General features: G+C 41.2%; 1 protein-coding gene across 1 annotated transcript in view; it reads right to left on the bottom strand.

Moving 5' to 3' along the window:
- Positions 1-26,161, bottom strand: part of TJP2 (tight junction protein 2) — a 127,174-nt gene that overhangs the window by 87,286 nt on the left and 13,727 nt on the right. The window contains exon 2 of the mRNA XM_040249477.1: positions 12,179-12,299. The gene's annotated coding sequence lies outside the window, so the exon portion shown is untranslated. The remainder of the gene's footprint in view (positions 1-12,178; positions 12,300-26,161) is intronic.

The raw sequence follows: 26,161 nt of genomic DNA, 5'->3' as shown, positions 1-26,161 counted from the left end.
AGTGCAGGGTATGAAACGGTGGGAATGGTAGATGGTCTATTTAGGGGATGGGAAGACCAGAGAGGAGCAATAGCAGGAAGGGAGAGTAGCCCTAGAAAGGGCCCCCTCTTTTTAATCATCATCATCATTATTACCACTGATAATATGTTGGCATTGCTGCTATTATCACTACAATGAAAAGATATTACAGTAAGTACAAAGAGGATGAAAATATCAGTAATCAGACTTACAGGGAAAGAAAGTTTTCAGTTCTAAATGGATGGTGGCTTCTACTTGCCTCTCTTCTCACTGCTAATGGTACAAACTCCAAACCCCAGCATACCCCACCCTGTTCCTACCCTCCATCCTGTGTAAGCACTGGGCAATGTTTCTGGCCATGATGGGTTCACCTGGCCACAAAGTTGACGGAAGAATTAGCTGTGTAACTCAGAATCAGCTGGATGGATTACAAGTCTGAAGAGGCCCTGGAACGGTGCTGGGGGTAGTTCTGGTTGGAAGGAGGTGGCTGTGGTCTGGGTTGACCTCAGGGTGCCATACTGTGGATGAGCAGCTTCTAGGAAACTTATGGGGCTGACCTGGGTATATTCAGCCTGCTCAACAGGAGCTGAGTTACAGCATAATCCAAGTCCAGTCCTGGAGATCACAGAAGCACTTTCTGGGATGTGGTTTCATCTGGACAGACCCTGCTACAGAGCATGTTCTGTCTGTGGAGAGTCCTCTCCTCCTGGCAAGGTGCCCTGGATCCTAAAGGCACTGTGCTCTGCGTTTTGACATCTTTAATTATTTTTACCACTATTTATATTGCAGAGTATATAAAATCCACACTCTTCAGGGAGAGGTGCTACTTGTTAACACCCCATCAAAAAACCCAGAAACCTGGATTAAAAAGTAATTGATTAAATGCACATTACGTGCCACAAATCTTTCAAACACTATATTAACTGATTTAATGTAAATCCTTCCATCGCCCCTGTATATTTGATATTATTGCCCTGTTTTAAGATGAGGAAACTGAGCTTCCCAGAGGAAAACAGCTTGTCCAAGGGCATCACAGAGTAGATGACGGGTAAGACTCCAAACCTATCAGACTCAAAGTCCATTCTCTTCACTGCCCTCCTGTCCCTCAGTTCACTGTCTACAGCAATAAGACAACTGCACAGAGTTGGGGTAGAGGTAGGTCTTTGGTTGTTATTATTGTTGTTTTCCTTTGGGTTCTTTTTAACAGACTTAAGAGGGCTTTTGCTGACACAACAACTGAACAAATAATGCTGGGGAATCATATTTGTGAAAATCTTCCTATATTAAAAAGGTAGATAGCACAAATGTCATTTGACTCCAGCCAATGAGCTAATAGCTAGTACGGATATGAGAGTTGGACGAGAAGGCTGAGTGCCAAAGAAATGATGCTTCTGAACTATGGTACTGTAGATGATTCTTGAGAGTCCCTCAATCAAGCTAGTCAATTCTAAAAGAAATCAACCCTGAATATTCATTGGAAGGACAGATGCTGAAGCTGAAACTTCAATACTTCGGTCACCTGATGTGACGAGCCAACTCTCTGGAACAGACTCTGATGTTGGAAAAGATTGAGGGCAGGAGGAGAAGGGGGCAACAGAGGATGAGATGGTTGGAGGACATTACTTACTCAAAGGACATGAGTTTGAACAAATTCTGGGAGACAGTGAAGGACAGGGAAGCCTGGCATACTGCAGTCCACGGGGTTGCAGAGAATCAGACACTACTGAGTGACTAAACAACAACGAGCTAGGAATTAGAATCCTGAAATCAAATATGATTCTAGCATCTAAGAATTCTCGAATTTCCTCTCCCCAATAAGTTTCTTGAAAAAAACAACAACAACAACAACAAATAAACCTTTAATAAGGGAAAATTTTTCCTTTTTAAGGGAAAAGTCCTCATCTCCCATCCAAGGCAGGGAATCTAAGGTGAGAGTGGCCCAGGGGACTGTCTGTGTGATATACAAGTCCTCCAGGGAGCCCAGAGGGGCCTCTGGCAACTTAAGTTGGTTAATCCTGTAGCACTAAGAATTCAGTATCCCTGACCAACACAGCTTATAATTGTTGAAGTGTCTCCTTGATTGTCAAAGAATCCTCAGATCTGAAAGGGGCCTTAGAAAAAAAGCTGTTAAGTTTTCCAGGGCAGCCATGCAAAATAGTACAGGCCTCTGAAAACAAAGGAAGCTGGTCCTGGGAAAGGCAAATCCAAGAGCCATTCTATAAAAACTTGAAAACACATAACATACATTTCTATAAAGACAGCTTCTTGATGATAAGAATCACCTGAGGCATCCCAGGTCCCTCCCTGAGATCCTGATTCAGTGGGTCTGAGAAGGGCCCCGGGGAATTTTACATTTCAGCACTGTACCCAGCAGGTGAATCTTATCATCAGGGAAGTTTAAGAAATTCTGCTAAAGGGACATTGTTACAATTCTCTGACAAAAGATAACAAGGTTTCCAAGGCAGGTAAAACATTCATTTTGAAGGTCAGAAAATAATTCTCCTGTGGGAAAGGATCCAGGGGAAGGGATAGTTACTGATTTGGGGATAGACATGTACACACTGCTATATTTAAAATGGATAACCAACAAGGACCTACTGTATAGTACATGGAACTCTGCTCAATGTTATGTAGCAGCCTGGATGGGAGGGGAGTTTGGCGGAGAACGGATACATGTATATGTATGGCTGAGTCCTTTTACTGTTCACCTGAAGCTGTCACAACATTGTTAATTAGCTATGCCATTCGAGTTCAGCCATGTTCGACTCTTTGCAACCCCATGGACTGTAGCCTGCCAAGTTCCTCTGTCCATGGGATTTTCCAGGCAAGAATACTGGAATGGGTTGCCATTTCCTCCTCCAGGGGACCTTCCTGACCCAGGGATCCAACCCACATCTTCTGCGGCTACTGCACTGGCAGGCACATCCTTTATCACTGAGCCACCAGGGTTATTAATACCATTGCTGTTAATCAGTTACACCCCCCCAAAAAATTAAAATTTTAGAGAAAAGAAAAGAATTCTCTTCTTACAAAATGTCTTTGGCTTACAAAAGGGTCAGATATTATAATCCTCTTGGTATGTTGATTTGCATACATATTTGTATATACACATATCTTTGAGTTTCAGTTATTTTAAAATAAATGATATACTTGTTTATTTACACAAACCATACCACAGATCACCACACACACACACACACACACACACACACACACACGAATAATAAAATGCAATTAAAATGTCACAATCCTGAGCAAACTACTGTTAAATAACTGGATGAGCATCCTTCCAGGTACCTCCATGCATAGGTAAGCATGTAGATATCATATATAACATTATACATTTGGGGCTATACTAGACATGCCCTTTGGCTACCTGTTTTTTTCTACATGCTGCTGCTGCTGCTAAGTCGCTTCAGTCGTGTCTGACTCTGTGCGACCCCAGAGACGGCAGCCCACCAGGCTTCCCCGTCCCTGGGATTCTCCAGGCAAGAACACTGGAGTGGGTTGCCATTGCCTTCTCCAATGCATGAAAGTGAAAAGTGAAAGTGAAGTCGCTCAGTCATGTCTGACTCTAGCAACCCCATGGACTGTAGCCTACCAGGCTCCTCCGTCCATGAGATTTTCCAGGCAAGAGTAGTGAAGTGGGGTGCCATTGCCTTCTCCATTTTTCTACATACGAATAGGCAATTTTTTCATGGCAATATAGTTCTATATCATCACTTTTCTGTGTGTGTGTTAGTCGTTCAGTCATGTCTGACTCTTTGCAACGCCATGGACTGTAGCCCACCAGTCTCCTACGTCTATGGAATTTTTCAGGCAAGAATACTGGAGTGGGAAGCTGCAAAATATTCCCATTTGTATGAATATACCATAATTTGCTGAATAAATACTTCAAAGTTCTTTTAAAAAATGGTATAGAGCAGAGATCCCTAGCCTCCAGGCTGTGAATGGGTATTGGGCCACAACCTATTAGGAACCAGGCCACACAGTAGGACGTGAGTGGCTGGACAGCTAGCAAAGCTTCATTTGCTGCTCATCATCACTGGCATTCCCACCCCACCACCATGGTCCATGGAAAATTTTTCTTTCACAAAATTGGTCCCTGGTGCCAAAAAGTTTGGAGACCACTGGTATAGAGGACAAGGTAAAAATCAGATGGATGAAATTCCTAAGATTTATTTTCCATAGATAATGAGAAAGCAAGCAGTTTGTAAGTTGTTGTTCTTTAGCTGCTAAGTCATGTCCGACTCTTTTGCAACCCCATGGACTCTAGCCTGCCAGGTTCCTCTGTCCATGGGATTTACCAGCCAAGAACACTGGAGTGAGTTACCATGTCCTTCTTTCTCCAGGGGATGTTCCCGACTCAGGGATCCAACCCAAGTCTCCTGCATTGAGGCAGATTCTTTACCATTGTGCCACCTGGGAAGTCCCACAGTTTGTAAGACTCAGGCACAATTTGTAAGATGTATATAGTATAGACAGTATGTTAGTAAGATATGTTAAAAAACAAAATAAAATAAATGAAGTGCTTTTGTGTTAAGTATAGATGAAAATAAAGAAACAAATAAGAATGTCACTTATAAACAGAAGAGTTCCAAAGTAAATCTTAAAAATTAATATTTAATAAAGCCACAAGAAAAGCCCAATAAAATATTAATAAATGTACTAAATATCTAACTTACAATTTTAGATGTAATAATATAGTTTGTATTATTATTAATAAACATTTCCTAAAATATTAATAACACATAGTAAAGCCCAGCTCATGTTGCCTCTAGATTGACAGCTATGTCATCCCTAAAGTGATCACCCATTGGTGACACCAATTATGTACAGTTCTGGCCACCTGTATACTCTGTCCCCAAAGGCAGGCAAATTACTATTGAGCTACAGCTACTGGCCAAGTATACTTGGCCTGTATCCCTGCTATGGGGAAAGCCTATGCTGGCTTCAGACGCCTTCTATCTGCCAAGCCTCCTGTTCAACCTCAAATCTGGTCTCTGTGACCACACCGTCATTGGGGAAAGCTAACACCGCAAAGAGACAGGACATGTGAAGACTGCAAGCACAGGATTCCAGAGTGTGGACCTTTGACCTTATTTATATCCTCACCTAATTATGTTAAAAGTGTTTGAATCTTTCCCCCTTGCATCTCAAAGCATGTTTCAAGGTGAATAAATCAAAAGACTGGAACAACTGACTTTGTTCTCTAAGCCTTTCTGTCTCATAATCTCTGGGAGAGTTTCCTTGGCAGTATTCTTGGAGGCTAAGACTGCATCAAAGTTACTTCCCACACTTCTAGAGTAATGGAGAGAAGCAAGCATGGTGGGGGGGCCATAATGACTAAAATTACACACATAGAAGGTACATCAAATTCTTTGCTAGTCTGGGCCATGAGGGCAAGGGTAATACAAAGTGCAATCTTTCATTTAATTTCAGGAATGTATCGGGTTTTCAGCTTTTCTTGCCTCCAAAGTTATTATCTAAGTTTTTAAATAAATCAATCACAATTTATTTTCAAGAGATTCTGATATTTATGTTGTATACACTAAATCACCTAAGTAGTTTTAGCTATTCTTCCCAATGACATTTTATTTTTCACCTATCTTCTCTCTCCCTGATCTATTTCTAGCTCTCCTAGAACCATCCTCCACTTGCTAAAGTATTTTGATTCTTGTTCTAAATCTTGCCATAAGTATCCTACTGAGCTAAAGCCATCAGAAGAGACAAATTCAACTTTAACATAAGTATGAAGTCTCTTTCAAAGTGTGTTGCCAGTTATTTTAGTTACCAGACTTAAGATCTGAACTAAAAATATCATATATGTAATTATTTTTATTTTTTGACTATCAATAATTATATCACAAATATCCATGTCAAATATGAATAATTATAATCAATCATGTATTTTTTTCAAAAATCAATAATTTTTTAAAAATATCAATAAAATTAGGATTAGGTAGGGGAATTCCTATCTAGGGTGTTTTGTCTAATCTCACTGTACAATCAGATTTCCTCTAAATAAATCAAAACTTTGGCTGAACTGAAACATGCTATCACCAACCACTCAACTAATGAAAATGTGAGGTATCAAAATCAGGACTCCAGTGATGACACCCTTCCCAACCAGAAACTAATTACATCTTTTTTTTTTTTTTTAATTTTAAATTTTTGGCTGTGCTAAGTCTTCCTTGCAGCACACAGGCTCTAGTGTACATAGGCTCGGCTGCTCCCGCAGCATGTGGGACCTCAGTTCCTTGACCAGGGATTGAACCGGAGTCCCCTCCTTTGGAAGGCAGATTCTTAACCACTGGACCACTCAGGAAGTCCCTGCATTACTTTATTAGAATGGGAATCATAAAATAAGCTGCCTCCAGTCTTCCCCACGCAGTCACAGTACCGGGGGTCCAGTACAGGTAGCACACACACAATGTAACTGTTGACTGAAAACTCCACTGCGTCTTCCAGGCAGGGAAGAGTCCTTATCCATGAAAATTTCCTGAGGCAGTGCTGTGCTTAGCCCTGTGCGTCTAGCCCAGAGGGAACCTGAAACCAGTTACTGGATCCTGAGTGGCTGGAGTATGTGGAGGAGGAAGTGTTGAAGAGAGAGGCAGGTGGAGGAGAGGAAAAACGGTGGTAAGTACAGAGATTCCTTTTAAGAAATGTGCCTGTGAAAAGTAAGAGAGAGGTAGGGCTCTAGGTTTACAGGCCCCTGGTAAGTGACCTACTATGTCTCTGACTCTTTGTGACCCCACGGACTGTAGCCCACCAGGCTCCTCTGTCCATGCGATCTCCCAGGCAAGAATACTAGAGTAGGTCGCCATTTCCTTCTCTAAGGGATCTTCCAACACGGGGATCTCAGCTGCGTTTCCTGCACTGGTAGGCAGATTCTCTACTACTGTGCCATTTGGGAATCCCTTTCACCAGCTCCTGCTGGTGGCGGTGGTTTAGTCGCTAGTCCTGTCTGATTCTTGCGGCCCCGTGGACTGTAGCCCTGCCAGGCTTCTCTGTCCATGCTCCAGGCAAGAATACTGCAGTATGTTGCCATTTCCTTCTCCATCACAAGCTCCTAGTCATGTTTTAATTCTTAGGTTTTGGGTTCTCTAAAACATTCAGGAGTATAATTAAATTTCTGTTTCAGAACCCAGGTTGACTATTACTCATCTCTAATATATGCTATACTTAAAATATCCAGACATCTCAGATTGCCAGAGATAAGCAAATGGCTACCATTCCATCTTGTTGACTTCATGAGGGAAGCATGCACTTTAATTTTTGTTTGGAAAACATATTAGACTATAATTACAGCATTCAAATACTTCTTGTTTTTATTTCTCTTCCACTTCAATGGTACACAAATATACATGATGAAATTTTGCTTTAATTGCTAAAGTGACCAAAGTCTTTGTACGTAAGTATTTGAGGCAATGCTCTTTCATTATAAATACTTAAAGAAGAAAATATGGAATTATTGTATGAGTACTGACAAAACTACTTGTCTAAAATCTCCACAGCTAGACAATTAAGTTGCTTGAATCCCTGAATGCTGAAACAATTCCAAGTAAAGGTACTTAAAATACAAGTGCAGAACTAACACATTGCTTACAAATATTTAGGTTGGTTTGAGAAGGAAATTAAGAATAGGACATCTATACTCTGATAACCTGTGTATTTATAGGTAGTGGTGGTTTAGTCACCAAGCTGTATCTGACTCTTGCAATGCCATGGACTATAGCCCACCAGGCTCCTCTGTCCATAGAATTTCCCAAGCAAGAATACTGGTGTGGGTTCCCATTTCCTTCTCCAGGGAATCTTCCTGACCCAGGGATCAAACCCACATCTTCTGCATTAGAGGCGGATTCTTTACCACTGAGCCACCAGGGAAGCCCATATGTTTAGGGATTTAATGTTATAATAGCAATAAATTTTCAATTTCATATACTCCAGTGGTCCCCAACCTTTATGGCACCAGGAAACAGTTTTGTGGAAGACCATCTTTCCACAGACTGAGGGTGGGGGTGGGGTGGGGAATGGTTTCAGGATGATTCAAGAGCATTATATTCATTGTGCATTTTATTACTATCATTAATATATATCAGCTCCACCTCAGATCATCAGCAGTAGATCCTGGAGGGTGGGGATCCCTGATATAATCTGGTAATTTCCCACCACTCTCCTTAAACAGGCAGGATAGGAAACTGACATATAAAAATATCTGATCCATAAACTCAAGAATTAGAAATAAACAGGCTATCAGCTTGGTATCCTGATCTCTACACCACTGCTTTTCCCAGTGAACCATGAGCAGACATAGCAGAGAAAAAACAAAGGGGAAAGGAAGTAAACAAAGTGAAGCACTGGGTGAAAGAACACAAGGATGAATCGGATCTGGGGTTTCAACAGACCCCAGTTCTGCTGCTTCGTAGGTTTAAGGTGTGCCACTGCCACTATTCAGCTGTTCTGACCTATCAAAATGGCAAGTTACACAGCTGGACCTGGCGGGCGTGTGATTTATGTAAACCCTCTGAGTTTCCATCTCTGCGTCTGTAAAATGGTATAGTGAGTTGTATGGTGTCTCCCCAAATTTCACACATTGAAGTCCCAGCTCTCCTTCCCTCAGAATATGATCTTATTTGGAATCAGGATCCTTACAGAGGCAATCAAGTTAAAGTGAGGTCTTTAGGCGGGGGCCCTAATGCAGTGTGACTGCTATCTTAAAATGGGTTAATTTAGACAAAGAGACAGATGCACATAGCAGGAAGACGACCACCTTCTAGCTAAGGAGAAAGGCCTGGAACAGATCCTTCCTTCATAACTCTCAGAAGGAACCAATCCTGCCAACACTTTGATTTCAGACTTCTAGCCTCCAAAACTATCAGTTCAGTTCAGTCGCTCAGTCATGTAATACAAACTATGAGACGATACATTATTGTTTATACCACCCAGTCTGAGATAGGTTGTTTTTTTTTTACTGCAGCCCTAGGAAACTTATACAAATTAAGATTATAGTTGGACCCATATCTCATAGGTGGGTCTGAGAATTAAATGAAAAACAATATTTAGTACAGTACCGAGTACACTGTAATAAGCTCCCAAATAAACATAAGGCTTTCATCTTTATTACTGTAGGTTGATACTTAATATCAGAATTACAATGGAACTCTCACCACAAACAACTTTTCTTCTCACAGTACAGCATCTCCAGGCCTCTGAGGTACAGCCTGTCCTCCCCACGTTCTTCTTCCCCTCTCTGCACACCTGGCCAACAACTCACCCTCCTCAGGAGCCTCCTCTCACCTAATCACTGCTTCAGGCCTTCTGCTCTGCAGCCCTTTTCACACAGCAGTATAATTACTGATCTCAAATTAGATTCCCAAGTCCCCCAGACAAGCCTCTACATTCCTCTCAGCTTTCCTCAGGCAGTGTGAGCCTGTGAGGTGCTCATTAAATGTTTGAGGAAAGAATCTCTTCACCACAGGTACGGAAACTGGCCACATACTATCTACAAACAAGCCCAGGCTCTAAGATACCTGTTAAAAGTACTGTCCAGGTTAGTGGTTCTCAAAGTGTGGTGGGGAAACCTGAAGTATCAGCCTGGATGGGAACTTGCTAGCAATGCAAACATCCTGGGGCTCACCCCGAGGGACTGAAGCCGCAACTCTAGGGAGGGAACCCAGGAATCTGTGTTTTAACAAGCTCTCCAGGTGACTGACGCAGCCAAAGTTTGTGAGCTACTGTTCTGTCTCCAATTCCATGTGAAGGGGTTGGGCTGCTGGTTGTGAGCTCCCCAGGAATTCCTACAGAGGAGTCGTCCCAGGGGAGAGGGGACCGCAGAGGGGCTCTCAGGGGCACAGAAGCAAAAGTTTTAATTTTCACTTTCAATTCACTTATCTATACCCATATTATGGGATGAGCTAGTAACAACTCTAAACTGTTACTATCTAAATTACCTAGCAATGAGAATCCATGTCTAGGAAGTGAGGCCATGTCCAGACTCTGAACCTCTTTCCCGAAGGCAAAGAGGCAAAGATGATTTTGCTGCATCATAAAAATGAACTCCAAAGCCCCTTAAAGTAGCAACAAACAAGTGCCAGGCAAATAGTGCTCTCCAGAGACTTTAAGATAGTAAAGCAGGGCAGCTGCAGGTAGAAGCTTATAATCAGAAACAGGTAAAGGGCCTTCAGGGACCCTCTTCCAACCATGCCAGACATTGCTAATGGGTCACAAAATTCTTACTCAACAAACGTGGACAGTATCTGCATGCTAAGTTGCTTCAATCGCGTCCGACTCTTTGTGACCCTATGGACATAGCCCACCAGGCTCCTCTGTCCATGGGATTCTCCAGGCAAGATTACTGCAGTGGGTTGCTGTGCCCTCCTCCAGGGGATCTTCCCAACCCAGAGACTGAACTTGCGTCTCTTAAGTCTCCTGCACTGGCAGGCAGGTTCTTTACCACTAGCACCAGCTGGGACAATATCTAGAAATCTTTAACTCCAGGCAGCCACTATCAATTGATCAGATCTGGCCCTTGCGAAAAACCATTACTGTCCTAGTTTAGGAGTTGAATCCTCAAGTTCTGTAGAGTTAGTATGGAAAACAGCTGCTATTATAGAAATCTCACTGCACTTGGGAATCAGAGGCTATACAATCTTGGGGAAACCATTTAAAATCTTTGAATCTCAGTTTCCTTATTTGCAAAAGGGAGCTGGCAATAGCTCCTCCAGAATGTTCTGAAGATAAACAAGATGGATGAAAGCCCCTTGTCCAGTCCCTGGCAAATAAAACGCTTTTAATAAATGTCCGTTGGATTTGAAACTATAGCCATGTGGGGAAAACCGCACCATCCAAGCTTGCCTGCAGCTAATTCACCCAGAAACCCAGGTTTCAGTGTTTATCTGTGAAGGAGCTGTGGAGTAAGATGCTAGCTTGGGAAAACAAACTGATGTTGAAGGGTATGTGGTCACTAGTATAGGCGATCAGAACCAGGGAGACATTTATCAGGAAGAGCTTGTTTGAGTCCTTGTTCAAAGACAATGCCAGCTCCAGGTCCTCCTTTGCCATATCCATACTGGACCTCTAAATCATTTGACTAAAGCAACAGATCTTACCCAGAAATCTACTTTCAGGAAAACCACTTCCAGGGTTTGGGCAAGCATCTGTCTTCTTATGTTTGGAACGTTTAAAAGCTCCATAGAGAACATCTCAGTAAACAAAACCCACTCCTAGCCTTGTTAGTTCAGTGGAAACTGAGGAATTCCCCACTCAAGTGTCCCCATTTGGACAACTAGATGGCAAGAAAGGCCTTGGTGTGTGACTGATGCTTGCTATATGTTAACTCATTCAGCTTCATGTTAACAAGCCCTTTTTACAGATAAAGGATCTGGAGCTCACAGACAGTAAGACGATCACACAGTCAGAAGGCAGGAATACTAGGATTTGAAGAGCTATCTACCAGTCACACTCCACTAAATTCCAACACTGACATGAAGCTGGAATACCCCCAGTAAGGTCCTCAAGTTTAAACAGACAGGAATTTTGAAACAAACACATGAAAAACAATTCTAACCCCATTCTTGCAGCCATGGACTGGCCTACAACCAGGGGTTAAAGTGTAACTAAGAATAAATACATCCTAGCATCTGTCAAAATAGAATTTAATACCTTGTAAATCCCATTTAATTCGTACTTAAAACTGAATCAGTCAATAGATAATACTCAGCCCTTTTTCTAAAAGCCTGTACGTAATTAATCTTTAGAAGCCAGTGTCACTGATGTCTTTTTTATTTTCAGCAAAGCACTTTCCACTGTTATATAATTTTGCTATGTCAAAGATAATGGAAAAAATGTGACCTACCAGAATGACTTATAAACCCTACACATCAAAATACCTTGGTATGCATTTATTCTGAATAATGAGGGTTAGACCTAGGTGCTTTATCAGCATTTGCCCAGAATTATCTATCAATTCAGACCATAAATGCAGGCAAGATCTTTCTCATCTTTGGAAAACAGGGCATTACAATTAAATTTTCTTGGATATTATACAATTTCATTACCAGCAACATCGAATAGGGTGGCCTTGACTTGTAGGATGTGAGATTATTTAATCAAACTAGGCCAGTAACTAAAGCTGATGAGAGACCAAAAGGCAAGTTACCTGGTAAAGCAGGCTGTCTGTTGGCACGTGTCTGTGTTTCCTGGAGCACTTGTGCCAAGAGTTGCAGCTGGGATGCCAATCCCACTCACAAGGAGATGACAGCAAGGTAGGACTTCGCACCCTGAAAAAGACACTACTGTCATAATTCCGCATGGTCATTCCCAGTTTGGTGAGATCTTTGAAATGTACTGAAATTCACGTTCTGTACAGTTTACCCACCTACATTATGGCTTTCAATATATTCACAGACTTGTGCAACCATGACCACAATCCATTTTAGGACATTTTCATTACTTCAAAAAAGAAACCATTTAATCCTCCAACTCCCCCCTCCTCCTCCCAGCTGTAGACAACCACCAATCTAATTTTGTCTCGATAGAGTCACCCCTTCTGGAGATTTCATATAAATGAACTCATACGTGATCTTTTGTGACTGGTTTCTTTCACTTGGCATAACATTTTCAAGTTGCATCCAGGGTGTAGCCTGTGTCAGAATCTCACTGCATTGTATGGATATATCATAGTTTACTTATCCACTTTACAGCTGATGGACATTTGTGTTGGCTGTTTCCACTTTTTAGCTATTATGCTCAAATGTGTACATGGACCTAGTTTTCATTTCTCTCAGCTGTATATCTAGGAGTGCAATTGCTGTCCTGTTCTTCAAAAAAGAAAAAAAAAAAAGAGTAAAGAATTCGTGTTGGGGGCAGGGGTGGGTACTTCCCTGGCAGTCCAGAGGTGACACAGTGGTAAAGAATCCGCGTGCCAATGCAGCAAACACAGGAGATGTGGGTTTGATCTCTGGGTTGGGAAGATCCCCTGGAGTAGGAAATGGCAACCCACTCCAGTATTCTTGCCTAGAAAATCCCCATGGACAGAGAAGCCTGGCGGGCTATAGTCCCTGGGTCACGAAGAGTCTGACACGACTGAGCACACGCATGTCATGTCATGTCTCTGGGGGTCCAGTGCTTAAGACTCTGTGCTCCCGATGCAGGAGGAGTGGCTCAACCCCTAATCAGGGAACTAACATCCCACATGCTGTAAGGTACAGCCAAAACAAAACAAACAAAAAATTCACTTTTCAGGTTAAAAAAAAAAATACCCAGCAGGTGATAAAACATCTAGAGAAAACTTTTTTTAATTTTGGTAAAATACACTTAACTTAAATTCACCATTTTAAGGTATACAATAGAAAAAACATTTTCAACTAAAAGGGAATTACAATACTGGCTTGTCTCTATATTTATACATGTAGGTTTCCCCCAATCAGAAAAGACGGCAGATACTTTTTATTTTAACCCCTCATCCCAAGACAATCCAAGAAAATGCTTTCTGGACATTTTTATGAATCCTGCCCGTGCCTTTCAAACAGCACAAGAGGCAAGCTCCTTTCTGGGCAGGGCTGGAAACCCAGCAGCCTCATATGGGGATACACCCAGTGGGAGGAGGAATGTGCTTCTCACCAGTTCCGCACATACTCCTCTGTCTGCTAGACAAAGTGATATTGTGGCATCTGTGCAAAACACTCCCTACACAATGGAACAGAAATCAGAGAGTGTCCATTTTATTTGTGCAAGCAGGAGACCCATTTCCCTTCTCCAAGGATCAGCAGGAAATGTGGGCACAGGCTAATGCAGGGACATCTGGATATCCTACAAAGCAACCAGCAGAATTAGAGCCCGGCCCATATACGGTTTCTGTTATTACTTCCCACAATAAAATGTGCAGCAAATCAAGATGGACTTGCTTATGCTTTGGGCCTTAGTATGAAATTTTCCTACATGTATCAATGCCAAATAGAGTTTGCCTCTTTCACTGAAATGGCTTGCTTTTGAATTAAGTCAGTTTTCTGCATTTTGACAACATCCTGATTTTAACTATCTTTTATGATACTGCCTGAAGTTTCTGACATATACAGGAACCTCAAATAACAATCAGCCATTTCTGAAATACAAACTATTGACTAGTGATAGTCGCTCAGTCTTGTCCGACTCTTTGCGACCTCATGGACTGTAGCCTGCCAGGCTCTTCTGTCCATGGAATTTTCCAGGCAAGAATACTGGAGTGGGGTGCCCTTTCCTTCTCCAACACTGACTAGGGCTACCTATAAATTAAGGAAAAGCTTGGAAGAAAACTAAATACACTTGGTATGCAATAGTATTGACAAATATGTAAAATTTTTGTCAGGTAACATGAGTTAGTGCTGGAAAACTTCACAAAATTTTAAAAGGAAAATCCCTAAGTGGCTCAGTAATCAGATGTCAATTCTTGTTTCATCATGCCATGTACCATGTGAGATCTTAGTTTCCCAACCAGGAATTGAACCTATACCCCCTACGTTGTGGGAATGGAGTCTTAACCACTAGACCACCAGGGTAGTCCCTGGCTGTCAATTTTTTTAAGGAAAAAAACAAAAAAACAAAAAAACATGTTTTTTCTACTTGTGGCTATTTTTAAAATAATTTATTTTTATTGTTGGTTACACACAGCCTTGGCTTTCCTTGTTGTGGCAAGTGGGGGCTACTCTTTGTTACGGTGCACGGGCTTCTCACTGTGGTGCCCTCTCTTATTGCAGGGTCCGGGTATGTGGGCTTCAGTAGTTGCAGCCTGCGGGCTCTAGAGTGCGAGCTCAGTAGTTGTGGCACACCAGGCTTTGTTGCTCCGCGACATGTGACATCTTGTGACATCTTTCCAGACCAGGGATTGAACCTATGTCCCTTGCATTAGCAGGCAGATTCTTCTCCGCTGTACCACCAAGAAAGTCCTAGGGCTATTTTAAAACCAAGTAAGCAATGGCAAAATATTTGCCAGTATACCTATCATGTTGGGCATTGGGGGTCAATAAACACATGTGCAAGTTATCCAATCTGTGCTTCAATCAACTTGCAACACTTGGTCAACTGGTTGGCAGCTGGTTTTGACCTATCATATGATTACAGTTTGTAGAGTAGAAGCCCCAGCACAGCTCTGTTTATAGAAGCAAGACAAAGTACTAAAAGGAGGAAGGGGCTGGTAGTGAAAGAATTTCTTGAGGTCTTGAAAACTCAATCATGAGCTGACTTCCAATTATGTTCTAAAACCCACAAGGAGCTGCTCATAATTACTCTCCAGTATTACATGTACGTTGCAGCAATTGGAATAGTTCTGGAAAAGAATGAAAGGGACAGAACCCTTGGAAGAAATATTGGCCCCACTATTTAGTCAACCAGCTCAAGAGGAATCTCCAGTCAGAATGCTTGTCAGCAGATTTCCCTCCGTAGAAGCACAACTTATCACCTACCTTCTAACCACTGAGATGTCTAACAGCTGTAGGGAGGGGAAGTATTTGGACAAAATTTTGGGGAAGGTCAGAGAACTGTGAGGTCAAGAGGAAAGGAGTAGGATATCACAGAACGGGCTGCTCTAGAGGCTTGTTCCTCCAAGTGTGAGTCATGGAGCATCCACTGGGTGGGTGTCACCGAAACTGAGAGGATCACCTATAAGCATATTCAAATGCAGACTCTCAGGCCCCACCACCTCTACAGCATTAGAGCCTGTGTTTTAATAGAGTGGTTTATATGCATATTAAAGGGTGAGAAATAAGCTATCAAGGTGCCATTGAAGGGTTTGGAACTTATTTACAAAATTAAACAGTAGGAGATAATCCCTCCCAGGATGCCAAGAAAGGAGAGTTTACTACAAGGTTAGTGAAGGACATGAATATGTCTACAGAAAGGCTGTGTCAAGTGATAAAGTCAGCAAACAAAACAATGAGGATCATCAGCAAAATACTCTTTTGTCCATGTATATTCAAAGAACTCAAAGTATATTATAAGGAAGATCTTGACCTGTGATGCAGAGACATTTCATCAGGCTTAAACAAAAAAATTTTTAAAGGGAATTAACAACAACAAAAAAAAGGAACAGTCAACTCTCCTTATTAAGGATCATTTTGGAATGAATGCTTTGACTTCTGTTTGGCTAGACTTGGGAAACTGAGGATAACCAGAGGTGGTTCTACCTAGGGCATTTACTCATTCTGATGGCTGGAAAAGGTTATCTCCAAAAAGAAATGAATAATGTGGCAGTCAATTTACACATTTGAGTCATGCATGTTTGTTTAGAGTGAATCCTTTAATGACTGGTCCTGGGCCAGAAACTAAGAACATCCAGTTGCTGTCTAAGGGCTAAATCTTCGATCACGATGACTCAAATGAGGCTGTTTCACACTTGTAAAATTTGAAGACTAAATTATAACTAAGGAATGGTAAAGATATATAGCATGTGTATTGCAGTTTCCCAGTTCTCCAAATTATATGTCTAGAACAAGTATCATTCCTTATTCACAATATTCCATACTTGGCCTGGGGATCCTCCCTAACTTGATCCTCTCAGTTGTCCACCCATCAACAGGTTTTGGCATGATATATGAAGCTTGCCTGCCATCCTTGACAAAAGGTCCTCCCAGCTCTAAATTTCTGTCATTTTGGGACAAAGAGTTATGCCCAATCTCTAGGGGCTACCTGAAGAATCACAATTTAGTCATTACAACATGTTTTCCATAGCTGTCACTGAACACTGACCCACATCACCTCTCCTAGGGTCACTCTATACCTCTTGCACCCTCTACACATATATACACTTCCTTTTACTTTCAGGTAGGTAGGTAATTTAGTCACTAAGTCGTGTCCGACTCTTGTGACCCCATGGACTATGGGGACCCCACCAGGCTTCTCTGTCCATGGGGATTCTCCAGGCAACTGGAGTGGGTTGCCATTTCCTTCTCTAGGGGAGATTCCTGACACAGGGATCGAATCCAGGTCTCTTGCACTGGCAAGCAGACTCTACCATCTGAGCCACCAGGGCAGCAAAATCATCATCATCATCATCTTGCTGCCTCAGGATTCCATTCTAAAGCATCTCTGAAATTTCCCAAAGAAACATCTAGTTTGTTTCCAATAAAAACTACTTTGTAGTGTCAAAGAGAATCTACCTAAATCAAGTGTCTCAACAGCAATACTATGCAATACTATGGACATTTTGCACTGAATAATTCTTTATTCCCTGGGGGGTGAGGAGTCGGGAGGGAGGCAGGGAATGCTGTCCTGTCCGTAGGAGGAGGCTGGGCAGCATCCCAGGTCTCTACCTGCTAGATACCAGTACCACCTCCACCCTCCCAGGGTTGGAACAACCAAAACTGTAACCAGAAATTGCCAAATATCCTTTAGGGGATAACTCCTGCCACTGCACCTCCTCCCTTGCAAACTATTGACTTAAATGATTATACAGGAACTTCTAAAAGTGCCACCTTTTAGAAGGTAGAACTATGGATCACAATTTTTCTTCTATATTTCTGAATGTATATTGTTTATATGATAAAAATAACCTAAAGACTATTTTCTTTTTATTTCTTTTTAATTTTTTTCCCCTAATTTCTTTTAAAAAGAAATACCATTAGCTACACAGATACCTCAAGCTGATCCCTGAGTGAATGCCAAGTGTTTGGATTGTTCAGTTTAGAAATTAAATTCAGTCCCTCTATGTGCATCATACAGGAACTTTCAGTTAAACTTCTCAACGTGTAAAAGACACAAAAGAGGGACTTCAGAGAAGAAAATCAGAACTGAAGCCTCTTAATCCTTCTTCAACTGGTAGATCGGGGCAGGGGGCAGTGCTGAAGAAAGACATGTTGAAGCAAAGACTGCTGCTTCAAAAGAAGTAATTACCTGAAAAAGCCTGCATGTACACTTCAGTCAGAAAAATACTTGCATTGTCAGAAAAAAAATGAGGCGCAATTTACTTCCTTTCAAGAACTGCTACGTTAATAGACCATGTAAAAATTTTTTCAAAATCGTAAAATTAAAATATCTGAATGCAAAAATGAGGCTCAAAACACACGCATTCCTTCATCTTCTTGACTGCTAGACCAGGAATTTCCTTAGAAGATTATACACTAATTTCATTACTGACTACTTTAATTCACTCTGGGGAGACCATATCTGCCAGGAAGAAACGATCTGCATTTATTGAGAGAACATAAATTTGGAGTCTGAGCTCAGGCTGAACTTGAAATAGAGTTTAACTTTAGCCATAAAAAAAAAAAAAAAGGTAGTGTGGTTACAGAATGAATATGATAAACAAGATATATATATATATAAATTGCTTTGGGGAGTAGTGTTATTTAAAATTCTGATGAGAATTAAACAAACGGGAGGGTAACTACAAAAAAAGAAAAGAAAGAAACAAGTTCCCAATGAAGAACTCAACATCTATTACCCTCATGACAGGGATGACCCTTGAGTTCACCTGGGCCCCCAAACACACACACAAAGCACCTTCTGGTCTCCTCTGCTTACCCAGGTTGCTGCCAAAGGTTCACGTGTCTTCTGCTCTCAGGAAGAAGTTCTCTTTTGTTCAGTGGAGTAATGCCCACTGCTGCTTCCAGAATAGTCATATATTTCTTGTACCTCATCTTGTCCCTCTCAGTACAAGGTCAAGGAAATTTGGGGCAGTGTTCCGCTGAAGCAGATGAAGTAATCTTTGCAACACTGGAAGCTGCTCTACTTTTAGATGCTCAGTGTATCCCCAGCCAGTGCTATTAAACTCTACTGTGGGGGGTAAGGCGTGGGGGCGAGGCCAAGGCCAAGCCACAAATAAATAAATAAATAAAAGCCTTGTTCAGACTTCCCTGCAATGTCAGTATTATATAAGGCTAGAGAATTTTGAATAAAGCACTAATGAAAATGATTTGCAGGATGATGGTGGTTCTAAACGCAGCAATCTAATGTACACTCCCCAATTAATCCGCACATAAATCTTTTGAGGGCACTAATCCTTCAAGTACTAATGGCACAGGAGGTGATTTATCTCAAGGTCTGGTAATAATTGATCCAAAAAGCCTGCATGCTTCTGGGTGAACTAAAATCAGAAGCAGATCTTCTCCTTCTACAAATACTTCTCTCTAAAAGGCTCCACTTGACACTGAAGAAGGGAGTTCCAGTTGTCGTTTATGGCAATTCATTTCTGCTGCTGCTGCTGCTGCTGCTGCTAAGTCGCTTCAGTCGTGTCCGACTCTGCAACCCCATCGACGGCGGCCCACCAGGCTCCCCCGTCCTGGGATTCTCCAGGCAAGAACACTGGAGTGGGTTGCCATTTCCTTCTCCAATGCGTGAAAGGGAAAAGTGAAAGTGAAGTCTCTCAGTCGTGTCTGACTCTTAGCGACCCCATGGACCGCAGCCTACCAGGCTCCTCCGTCCATGGGATTTTCCAGGCCAGAGTACTGGAGTGGGGTGCCACTGCCTTCTCCAAATGCATTTCTACATACTATAAACTTTTTGCTTGAGTCAGTTGCAAAGCAAACATTAATTGAGAAGCAATTTTTTTCTTTTTAATTATCTTTATTTATTTATTTTTAATGTGGAACATCTTTAAGTCTTTATTGAATTTGTTACAATATTGCTCTGGTTTATATTTTGTTTTTCTAGCCAGAGGAATGTGGTATCTTAGCTTCCTGACTAGGGATTGAACCCATGCTCCTGCATTGGAAGGCAATGTGTTAACCACTGATGGCCAACGAAGTCTCAGAATATCTTTACCTCTAAAACCCAGCATGGGCGAGCTCTGCTAGCATGCAAATAAGGCTGTTAGAAGATATTCAGAATCTAACCCTCTCCCTTTTTTAAGTGGCTCCTCTCAGCCTTAAGGACTTTTCTTACCCTTTTTCCATGGGGTAAAGGTGGATGCTGCATCATAGGGGTTCATCTAATGGGTCATGGTACACAGGACCCAGACTGGGTGGACTAGCCTTCCTTGGGAGGAAAATGAGACTCTCAGAGAGAAATGCCCTCTTTCTACCAGTGTTGACAACCAGGGCTGACAGGAAGTTAGAGCTGTTGGCAATCATGCTCCCCACCAGGTAGAGAGGGGGTCACCACTAGTTGATAAGAAAAACAATATGAGCAGAAATGTTATTACATCATTTGAGTTTCTGAATCCAGCTATGCCTGACCATGCTAGGAGATATGTGGTACATTTTTACTGAGATAACAAATTCATTTTTGTGAAACTTAGTTTTAGTTGAGTTTTTGTTATTCTGAAAGAGTTCTGATTTATATGCCTCCTTGACCACTTCTTCAAGCTATTTTCTATTTAATGCAATATAAGTTCTACTGCTACTTATCTAAACAAATCCATACACAGAAGGGAAGTAAAATCAAGGAGCATCGTCCTATAATACTTCTGACTAACCTAGACACTCACAATTAATAAGTGTACCAAGCCCATGTCCCCCAGATTGTGAACTCTCCTTCCACAAAATCTTTCTTGATAGCAAATTTCTTCTTCTTTTTTTTTTTTTTTTTAATCTAAGGGACCTAAAACAGTGGTCTCCAAAGTGGGTGCATATACCAACAATCTTTGGGGTGTGGAAAGAAAATATTAAACCATCTATTTCTTTTTTGTCTCTTGTCCATTAAAATTTTAGTTTGAGCATTTGTTATTAAATATTTGTAATGTTTGCTTTTGGAAGTAATATATTTTAAATTACATAAAAGTATAATTCTGTGTGTGTGTGTGTGTGTAGTTTGGCACACAGCATGTGAGATCTTAGTTACCAAACAGAAGTTGAACCTATGTTCCCTGCAGTAGAAACCTGGAGTCTTAACCACCAGGGAAATCCCCAAAGTATATAATTTATAAAGTAATATACTCATATATATTATAGAGTATGCTTAAAAATCTGATGGGGTGTGTGAGCAAAAAAGTTTCATGGTCAGTAACTTAACCCTTCAACTGCTTTCTAAATCTCAATTTCCCTCTTGATGAGAGGCCTGAACTGATGAGCGCTAAATTATTTTCCAATAACAGTAACAGACTACGAGCCTCCACTTCCCTATTATAATATTATAGTCAGCCCTCCATATCCATAGATTACTATCCACAGATAAAACTGACCTTGGACTGAAAATATTGGGGGAGGGGGATTCCAGAAAATTCCAAAAGGCAAAACTTGAGTTTACCTAGCTCTGGCAACGGTAGGACATAGCATTTACATTGTACTCACAGCTATTCACACAGCATCTACACTGTAGTTGACTTTCCTGGGGGCTCAGACGGTAAAGCGTCTGCCTACAATGCGGGAGACCTGGGTTCAATCCCTGGGTAGGGAAGATCTCCTGGAGAAGGAAATGGCAACCCACTCCAGGATTCTTGCCTGGAAAATCCCATGGAGGGAGAAGCCTAGTAGGCTACAGTCCATGGGGTCACAAAGAGTCGAACACGACTGAGCGACTTCACTTTCACTTCCATTGTAGTTAAAACTATTTATGCATCATTTACACTATTAGATATTATAAGTAACTTAGAGATGATTTAAAGTATACAGGAGAATGGGTTGCACATTGTTTGCAAATACTATGTCATTTTATATAAGGTACTTGAGCATCTCTGGGTGTTGGTATCCTTGGGGGTCCTGGACCCAATCTCCCATGGATACTGTACTATAACTGACCACAAGTAAGAAGTGAAGACAAAGGACAAACCATCTGGCCTTGAAATATTTCATTTTCATAGTATTCATGAATATCACTCCCACTGGTTGTTCTACAAACAATTAGTACCAGTTAGTCACTGGAATTCTTTTACAGGCTGAACTTAGTTGGCTACAGCTGTCACTGCTCAAAAAAGCTCTAATACAGCCCTCATTTACTCATGCAAGATGGTATAATTATACTTACATAACAGTCTTTGTTCTATCAATTTGTATTTCTAATGACGTGCAATAAAAATTACTACACAACCCTCTCAAACAGTAAATGAAGTCTGAGTTACCAAAAACAAAAAAAACCAAGCTAAACTTGTTAGCCGTTGGAAGCTGTTTTACTACAATGAAACTGACACAATACTTTTTAAATGGCATGTTTTAAAGTTTAATTTTCTAAAGGAATTTCTGATGCATTTAACATAACTTACAAAGTGATTCTTATCTATGATGATCTCATACAAAATTAAAATTTGGTCTTTTATTAGGAATTCTCCCTTCGCAAGTAACTAGAAAGAACTTATTTTTCTTCCACGAATGAGTTGTTCAGTTTTCTATTCTTTTTTAAAAATTGTCATCTTTGTATAAACTCCCTCATAATACTACAAGAGGACAATAACACAGAAAAAATAAATTAATTAAGTCAAAATTTGTAATATGTATGTAATACATATAGATATGTGTGAAAATTCAAGTTTTGCTTTTTAGAACTTTCTGGAAACCCCCTCCCCCAATATTTTCAATTATATACAGACATGTAATTACATGGCTATTTTCTTTGTAATTCTAGAAAGTCCTTGGAAATTTTCACTTACTTGGTTAACTCTAATTTCTAGAGTTCTAGAAATTCTTTATAACTACAACTATTTGATTGAAAATCACTTATTTTTTAAAAATTGTTAAATATATATGATCTAAAAACCTTGTAAATCAGGATGCTCAAGTTCTCTTTCTGAATGATTAAAATTGAATATACAAGTTTACAGATAAGGCTGACCTTTCCTTTGAACTGATGTCTACTTATTCCTGCTGGAGGAAAAGAGTGGACATCCTTCTTCACAGAGTATTCTAACTGTTCCTGTGTTTTAGAAGTATAAAAATGGAAATGAACTAATGCCCCAAACAGGCTGTTATACAGGGTGTGGTTTGCTTTACAGGGAGCTGGAAAAAGCCTTAACTAAAAGTAGAAGAGTCAGGGAAACTGTCTTTTTTTTTTTTTTAACTCCACTACAAACAACATAAACGATGATTTAAGACATCATTTCATCCCTGCCAACCCCCAATAGCTTCATTAAAATACATCTCTACATATTTGCTACTTAGATGAGCCACTAGAACACTGTGAGAAAAACAGACTACACAGTGTAAAAGAATTCCAGAGTTCAAAGTTGTGCCTCTCCTAGATTTAACACTCACCTCCCTGTCAGCTCAAACTTGGCTTCTCTCTTCCCAGCCAGTCTCAAAATGCTCTGTATTGGATTTATACCATGACCTTCAACTGGATATACCAAATCTGGCCTTTCAACCCTGTCCCCCCACTCAACCTGGTATCTACCTGAAGGAATCCACTGCCCAGCCCCCAGCAGCAGTTGCTTCTTGCCTTTCCTGTTTTTGGCATCCTCCTCCTGGCTCTCCCAGCATGAGACCTTGAAGTCATCCTCACCCATTCCTGGGGTGCCCAGTCACACAGGGAAAGAGAGCTAAGTTTAAATGAGAAGACTTGATTTGAATCCCACCTCTGCTGTTAATACCATGGGACCCTGAACAAGTTACTTGACCCTTCTGAACCTATTTCATTATCTGTAAAGCTGGAAGACCACCACACAGAGGTGGCTTTAAATAATAAATGAGATATGTATTTGTATCTCCCTCCCTTCCTTCCATCTCCTCTGTCTTTTCCCCATTCTTAATATCTCTTCAAGAAACCTCCGTAAATCCTCATTTCTTTGCAGGCAAGCATAAGGAGTACTTATACACGTCTGTCCCTTCCCTGCAGCTACAAAAAAAGCCCAAGGCTGAGTGGTTTTGTGGGGAAAACAGGGAGACTGACTAAAGGGTACAGGAACCCAGGGGCTAGAGTAAATAATGAAAACTATCCAAAAAAAAAAAAAAAAAGGGGGTAATAGTGTCCCCAGACTTGCTGTAGGAAGCAGAGGAAAGGGGCCCAGCTTAGGTGTTACTCATCAACTAGGGAGGTTCTTCCTTACCATATTTCACAGATTTTTAGTTTCTGCTAGTAAAGTGTTAGTCCCTTTGCTACCCCAAGGACTGTAGCCCACCAGGCTCCACTGTCCATGGGATTCGCCAGGCAAGAATACTGGAGTGTTTTACCATTACCTTCTTCAGGAAACCTTCTCAACCCAGGGATCAAACCCAGGTCTCCCGCATTGCAGGCAGATTCTTTACCGTCTGAGCCTGAATAATTAAAAGCCAAAAGACCATCTCTCTCAAATAACTTGAATACATAGTAATTCTACAAGTACTCTCTTTCCTAAAAGATAAAAAAAAATTTAAACTCCTTATATGAGGGAAATTCACTCCTTATTAATGTTGTAAAAATTATACCACAAAAAAAAAAAAAGAGAGAGAGAGAGAGAGTTCCCTAGTGGTTTAGTGGTTATGATTCAGCATTTTCATTGCCATGACCCCGGTTCAATCCCTAGTCAGGCAACTAAAATTCCACAAACCACATTGTGTGGCAAAAAAAAAAAAAAGAAAGAAAGAAAATGGAAAAGAAATTGTGTTCATGTTACATTTCTACTCTGAACCTAGAGTTGCAGGATTCTAGCAGATCTCTTGCTTGGGAGCAGATGAACAATGGCACTGCACAGAGTTTAGAACACTGACAGGAGCTGGTTTAAATCAAGAAGGGCTTGGCCATTCATTGGGTTAGGGAGATATTAGTCACCTTTGCTCTGCAACTTTTGGAGAGGGACAGAAGCTCCAGAACTTGGTAGGGACTACATAAGGTGTGAAGTGTGGAGATCTAGCAGTCTGTGGCCAGTGGCTGGAGAGTGTACATGCTCAGTCGCTAAGTCACATCCGATTCTCTGCAACCCCATGAACTGTAGCCCTCCAGGCTCCTCTGTCCATGGAATTTTCTAGGCAAGAATACTGGAGTGGGTTGTCACTTCCTCCTCCAGGGGCTCTTCCTGACCCAGGGGTCAAACCCACGTCGCCTGCGTCTCCTGCACTGGCAGGCAGATTCTTTACCACTGAGCCGCCTGGGAAGCCCTGGCTGGAGACAGCAGTGCACATAATCTCACAACTCATCTGCCGACACGTGCTCTCAACTTCCTTAGCATGAATTAGGGTGCCTCACCACCCATGACTGAAGTCCAGCTCCCCCGCTAACTAGCTGTTCTGATCATGCATAAGTCACTCAATGTCTCTATGCCTCAGTTTCATTATTTGTAAAGTGGGGCTAATCATAGCACTGATCTCACAGGCCTGTTTTAAAAGCTAAATCAGAGGCACAAACTTTCAGTTGCAAAATAAATGACTTATGGGTATGAAATGTACAGTATGGGAAATATAGTTAGTAACTGTGTAATATCTTTTATGGTGACATTATAACTAGACATAACACGGTGATCATTTTGAAATATATAGAAATACCAAATCACCATGTTGTGTACCAGAAACTAGCACAGCACTGTAGGTAAGTTATTCTTCAAAAACAAACTTATAGAAAAGGAAACCAGATACGTGGTTACTAGAGGTGGGAGTTGGGGGAGGCAGTCAAAAGGTCAAATTTCCAGTTATAAATAAGTGCTAGGAAGGTACAGTACAACATGATAAATATAATTAACACTGCTATATGTTTTCTACGAAAGTTGTTGAGATATTCTAAAGTTCTCATCACAACTTTTTTCTATTTCTTTAATTTTATATCTATGCGAGATGATGAATGTTCACTAAACTTATTGTGATACTCATTTAATGATGTATATAAGTCAATTCATTATGCTGTACACCTTAAACTTACACAGTGCTGTATGTCAATTATATTTCAATAAAACTAGAAGGGAAAAACAGAGAAGGCAATGGCACCCCACTCCAGTACTCTTGCCTGGAAAATCCCATGGACAGAGGAGCCTGGTGGGCTGCAGTCCATGGGGTCGCTGGGAGTCGGACACGACCAAGCGACTTCACTTTCACTTTTCAGTTTCATGCATTGGAGAAGGAAATGGCAACCCACTCCAGTGTTCTTGCCTGGAGAATCCCAGGGATGGGGGAGCCTGGTGGGCTGCCGTCTATGGGGTCTCACAGAGTTGGACACGACTGAAGTGACTTAGCAGCAGCAGCAGCAGCAGAAGGGAAAAAGAGAAGTAACAGAGAATTTTTTTTTTAATGCTAAATCAGTTTTTACATGTAAAGCACTTAGCATGTGTAACGTCAAGCATATGTGTTATATGAATGTGTTCTTTTCCTTGCTAATCAGCTATGTCTTCATTTCTTCCAGA

The sequence above is a fragment of the Oryx dammah genome, unplaced genomic scaffold (assembly GCF_014754425.2).
Source record: "Oryx dammah isolate SB20612 unplaced genomic scaffold, SCBI_Odam_1.1 HiC_scaffold_1, whole genome shotgun sequence".
NCBI classification, from domain to species: Eukaryota; Metazoa; Chordata; class Mammalia; order Artiodactyla; family Bovidae; genus Oryx; species Oryx dammah.
Note: the sequence above shows the minus strand (reverse complement) of the source record. Positions and strands in the feature narration are given on the sequence as shown.